Source organism: Microcaecilia unicolor, chromosome 11, assembly GCF_901765095.1.
Source record: "Microcaecilia unicolor chromosome 11, aMicUni1.1, whole genome shotgun sequence".
Lineage (NCBI taxonomy): Eukaryota > Metazoa > Chordata > Amphibia > Gymnophiona > Siphonopidae > Microcaecilia > Microcaecilia unicolor.
This window is the reverse complement of record NC_044041.1, coordinates 179,577,995-179,584,573: the sequence shown is the minus strand read 5'-3', so window position 1 is coordinate 179,584,573 and position 6,579 is coordinate 179,577,995.

Here is a 6,579-nt window from a genome sequence, read left to right as displayed (position 1 = left end):
TAAGACCCTATACAATTTGGCTCATTCTGCCACGCCAAGCATGGCTCTCAATTTAAATTCAGCTCCATGAAACTAGATCCTTTTCTCAATCTCCCTACTACCATCCAGGCCACAGCACATGCTGTTAAAATGCATCAGTCAGTGTTCAGAGATAAAATGCAGTTTCCCGTGCAGAAGTGTGATGGCTCAGCCGTAGCTTGTGTGATCAAAATGTGGACATGGAGCTTTACTGACAACCTGGAGGCCGTATAGAACTGGTATTATGGCTGCCTGGGACCTCAGCTTTTCCTTCTTCCTCTGTTGTCTCTGACTAGTATTGCAGGATTGTCACTCATCACTGATGGAAGTGGTGCCAGTGTTTTGGAGTTGGGGAAGAAAAAAGCAGATCCTCCTACTGGTTGCAGCTTCATTACTGTTCCAGTGACTGAAGCCCGGCATGGACTCAATAACTGAGCTGTCAGCTCTCCTTAAGTCAGAGATGAAGTGATGCCTGGTGCAAGGAGGAGGAGTAGAGGGGGGGGGGGGAGATGCAGGGAACGATAACACTGACAAATAGCCTTATTCTTAGCTATCAACGCTTAAAGGTACAGAATAACAGAAATGTGCAATAACATTTTGCCAGGGTGACAACAAAGAGATTAAAATCAGCAATGAACAATCCTTATAATGAAGTCAAAAAGAGTCGAAAATGATTTCTGTCCAAACTCACAAAAGAGACGTAAACATGATTCTTGCTCTGATAAACATGATCGCCTGCCCCTATGCTTTACACCATTAATAGCCCTGTCAAGCAATGTTCCATACATTATTGCATACTCTCAGCTGGAGAGCAGGGCTGGGGATATAGCCATGAGCATAGGAAAGCTTGGTGGCAAAAGCATGTCGCTCGCAGGTCAGGGGGTGGCTGCACTGCTACTGTAAGAAAGCAAAAATAGATTTTTAGTGCTCCTCAGGCTGCAGGTGGCTCCCTGCTCATTTTATTGCATCTCTTCTACACATAACTGAATGAAGCCCGTGGTTCCATTTAGAACGGTTCAGTCAATAATCCATTACATTCTTGTCCTGGATTAATCAAGGACTGACAGCTCTGTCCATCATACAAAACGTATAGGTCATGGAGCAGCAGTATCAGCTCCACAACCAGACTTTATTTATTGATTGATTGATTTACTCATTTCTAGTCCACCTAAAACCTAGGCAGATTGCAATAAAACCATACACAATCTAAAAACAACATTAAGCAACAACAACCTTTCCTGTGAGAGTATCACAGTGCAGTGTGAAAAGATAAGAAGAAGAAGAAATCCTTTCTGGGGGGGGGGGGGATTGTACACCCCAAAAAGAGGTCCCAGAATTACAAACCCCTTATCTGCTGATAATGAAGCTGTCAGACTAGGAGAGGACTAGGGTTGATGGTTTATTTACGAAGCAATATAGACTAGCATACACCAGGAAAGATTCTTACAATTAATGTATTTATTTATTATCTGCTTACATCTTAAGCAGGGTACAATAAAACATTCATATTCATAGGAACAGTCACAGCACAAATAAAATGGAAATGCTTTCTAGACATGCCACTGGAACAGCTGCCATCAAGATAATATCAACTCTTCATTTGCACATTAAGAAATACGACTTCAGCTTTCCAGAAAGCTGTAATCTCATGTAAATGCCTCAACGCAGAGGGCAATTTATTCCAAAAGCAGAGGATCTGCAACCGAAAAGGGCGCTTCCCTGGTGTCAGCATAATGTATTCTACGCAAAGGTGGCGTACAAAGCAGTGTCCCCATCAGATCTCAGCGACCTTGCAGACTGATACAGCTGTAAAGACAGAGACAAATAAGGCAACTCACAGAAAATAAAAACAAAATGAATGAACATTAAAACTTTAAACAAAATTCAAAATTGTACCGGTAGCCAATGCAACCTTTGTAAAACAGGAGTAATATGTTGCTGCCAAAGTACCCTCCCCCCCCCCCACCTCACCCCTGATTCAGAGGGATTTAAGTGGGCAGGAGAGGCTCCTCCCACTTATATTGCTCAGGACCGCCTAAACACCGATATTCAGCGGCACTTAATGGGCAGTAATATCAGCTCTGGCCAGACCCCCAAAAAGTGGGCAAGTCAGGAGCAGTACTGGGGGCTGCCAGCAGGTATGTGGGTGCTAGCAATATTCAGTGCCGGCACCCACATAGCTATGGGGTGAATTTAGGACAGCTCAAAAACTAACAGGTTGCACCATCCATTTTAAGGTAACTGCCACTAGGGGCAGCAGTGAGTGGACTTTGCATACCCCTAGCTGGAGAGAAGGGGCTGGAGGTATAGCCAAGAGCATATGAAGGCTTATGTCTTATGCGGGCCCCAGGACCCGCATAAGCTCCGACGGCTCAGGCAACCCAAGTTAGCCGCCAGCTGCATATTTACGCCATAATTCATAGCACTGATACCTACAACCAATGTAAGCAAGCATGGTGCCCTCGATTTAAACACACACGCCAATATCAACTACCCAGTCTGATCACCTCTTAATATATATTTGACCTGCAAAGGTTGTTCAGTCCTTAATTCTCCAGCAGTAACTGGAAGAGGTCTGGTAGCAGGTGATGGATCTCAGAGATTGATGCCCTTCCACAGCCTTACATGCAAGTTCATATCAGTCATGTCCTTCAAGGCCCAATAGCTTCCTGGATAAGCGTAAATAAGGGACCCTGGATTATGCTAGCCTCAGATATCCTAATATAGGTCAGAATTCCTCCTTTCCCGGTTTGATTGAAGCATTTGGATGACATTTAAATTGAGTCACTGCATACTTTGAATACTCTGTTTCAGGTTCAGGGTCACAGTCATTATTCATGGACGATGAATGTCTCCGACACTGAGGTTCAGGTTGAACGCTTCAGCCTGTGATTCAGGCTTGATCAGATTAAGTTCTGTGATACACACATCAAATCCTGGCAGGGGCTTTACCCACTATGGCCCCATACTTCAGTACATGGCTATGTCTAAAAAAAAAAAAATCTCAAAACAGTTTACATAATCGCAAATTAGTGCATACATGAGAAATCATCACAGCTCAACCATCACAGTTACACAAGTCACCATCTATCCTTCCCCATGTGCTGCTACAATTATTGGGTCGATATTCTGCCGGTGGCACTTAGTGTTTTGCTGAAATTCAGTGCCGGGCCATGTATGGGCTCCAACACTGAAGCCAACCACGCCATAGCCAGTTAAATGCAATATTCAGTACATAAAGATAGGGTTTCACTTTTATGCGATCTTATTTATGCAGTGACCTTGGCTGGTTAAGTGCTGAATATCGGCATTAACCAGCCAAGTGCTGACTCCACCTCCAAAATGCCCCAAAAATAGCCAGTTTTGCTTTAAGTACTAACTAGTCATTTTCCACAGGAATAGCCTAGTGGTTAGTGCACTGGACTTTGATCCTCGGGAACTGGGTTCTATTCCCACTGCAGCTCCCTTTGCCCCTGAGCAAGTCACTTAACCCTCCATTGCCCCAAGTACAAAAAAAAAAATTTTAATTGTGGGCTCGTTCAGGATAGAATACCTGTATATACTATGTAAACCGCTTTGAATGTAGTTGCAAAAACCATAGAAAGTTGGTTTATCAAGTCCCATTTCCCTTTCCCTATTTGAGATTCACATGGACTATCGCTAGTAGAAACGTAGCCTACTGGTTAGTGCAGTAGACTTTGATCCTGGGGAACTGGGTTCAATTCCCACTGCAACTCCTCATGATCTGCCAAGTCACTGAACCCTCTCCATTGCCCCAGGTACAAATAAGTACCTGTATACTCTCTAAACCAGTTAGAATGTAGTTGCAAAACCCACAGAAAGGCTGTATATCAAGTCCCATTCCCTTTAAGTGCCCCTGAAAATTACATTCAAAGTTTGCACCCTGGTCCACAAAATTATACACAGGGAAGCCCCGACCTATATGTCAGATCTTATAGACCTACCTACCAGGAACGCAAAAAGATCAGCACACACATTCCTCAATCTCCACTACCCCAACTGTAAAGGACTAAAATACAAGTCCACATAAGCAACCAGTTCTCCTACATCTGCACGCAACTATGGAATGCACAACCGAAGGCCATAAAAACAACACAAGACCTAACTACCTTCTGAAGGCTACTGAAAACTGACCTGTACAAGAAGGCATACCATAAACAACCATCCTAATTTCTAAATAACAAGACTGATGACAAACTAGACAGAACAGAACTCTTATCACTTGACTGACTAACCTCACTGCTATTAATGAACAAGCACAACTACTTTAATCCTTATGTCGAAAACGATCTTTCTATAATTGATGACCTAACATATGTTACAATCCAATCTAACACTCAGGAACCTATATGCAATACCATAATGTATTATTCTTTACCTTGTATGTATGCACCTTAATGCAATACCATTTGTAATTCTGTTAACCGGAAATAGCAATCGCCATTACGGCAAATGTAAGCCACATTGAGCCTGCAAATTGGTGGGAAAATGTGGGATACAAATGCTATAAATAAATAAATAATAGATAGATAAATAAATAAATAAATAACCGGTTAGCTCCAAAGAAGTAATTGAACTGGCCATGAGTCCTTTTCTGGCCAGTTAAATCACTTTGAATCGACCACTATGTTTTTATATACCATTATATCAAAAAAATCTCAAAACAGTTTCCATAAATCACAAATCAAGAATGTGTAGCTTTTGGCATATTACTTGTGTTCAGGATCCATTTTCTTGAGGAAAAGAAAGAGACAGATAATTATCTAGAATGAAAGAATCTTGAATCCAGTCCCAAAGCATTTGTTTTCCTGTTTTCTCCACTAGCTCTGTAATTTTAAATGATAAAGTGCCATCCAGATGGGAAGGAGGCCTTGAACAATGGCAGCCTTTATGAGCTTTGTCTGAACTCTTTGCAAATGATAGTTAACGGAGAATCCAGCCAGAGGGCGCCCAACCAACTTTTGCATAGACAATAAAGTTAATGAGCCCTGCTTTGCCAGGGAGGCATTGAAGAGATGGTGAAAGGGCAGGTGGCGGATGCTATGATTTATTATTGGACTATTGTCAGAAATCTCCTTTCCTGTCACAGCCCAAGCCGAAGGGTCTTTGGAGAAGAGAAAGGGGGACTGGGAAGCAGCTGTGCAAGTAATAAATGGTGGGCAAACAATGAAAGAAAGATGCAAGAGGTAATCTGAAAGGTCATTGGGAGAAACTTGTCTGCAAAAGAGGACTGACAGCCAGATGCACTAACTCCACGGAAAGAACCCTTCTCTTATCAATCCCTTAGCGAATCGGTAAAAAGGGGCATGCAGGAAATCGCATGCAAATGAGCTGCTCGCTGTTAGCTCATTTGCACGCGATTTTCTTCCTAAGGAGGGGAAGCCAGTCGGCATAGGCGCCTGGTATAAGAGGCTTGGAGAGGCTAAGCCTCCCCCCTGCTGCAGCAGAATGGATCAGCTGTGGAGTCCAGCTGCTCTGAGGGGATTAAATTGTTGATTTACCTCCATCCTCACAGCAGGAGCTGCAGTGAAAGCCCTCTAGCAGTTGTAGAAATTGGTTTATGGTTTGTTTACCTTACTGCTGGGAAAGCAGGGGGGTTGGCTGGAGGTGTCCTGGGTTGCCAGGGAGATATTTAAGGGGGATGACTTCCTGACCTGCACTGAGGACAGATAGCAGCAGAACGGATACTGGGCCAGCATGATCAGAAAAAGTCACCAGACAACAAAGGTAGAAAAGATCATTTTATTTTCATTATAGTGTTTGGAATATGTCCACTTTGAGAATCAGGTGCTCAACATTAAAAGTTTATATTTATTTACTTATTTATGGCATTTTATCCCACATTAAACATGAATTAGGGTGTGTGGCTCTGCATGAGAATTTGATGATATGATCCCTTGCTTCATATTGTTGACGGTCTGCATTTTCCGTATGGGGTATATTGGTGTATTAGGTTCTGCCCAGTGTAATATTTATGGTACAGTAAGGTTCTGAGTATGTTTTGCACAAAGTTGTGCATAGTGTTTTGCAGTTGAGCGATTGTGCTTAGAATATGCTTTGAACAACCATTTATTCTTTGACATATGATACATATCTAATATCTAAATTTAATAGAAGGTATTAATTGTGACTTTTATTTTTATTTATTTATTTTTTCTGCATGTTATCAGACAATTATGGATTTAAGCTCCACCCCTGGCCCCCCACTAAACCTGCCCCCTTTAGTCTCCAAACAGTTGGGCCACCAACCGCCTATGCCATTCGGCCAGCCGAGCATGCGCAGAGCGGTCAATCGTTGTGCTGGCTGCTCTGCGCATGCCAAAGACGGCTTCAAACATGTCACTCTCAAAAAAAAAAGGATGTCCTGATGAGCACTTGGATGTTTTTTCTTCAGATTTTGTGATGGGCGTCCTTTTTGGACGTGTTTTTTTACATGCCCGAAATGACCACCACCAGAGTGAATCAGTGATTGGGACGTGCGAGGACATCCAAATCAAAACTATTTGGATGTCCCTTTCGATTATGCCCCTCCAGGTCTCT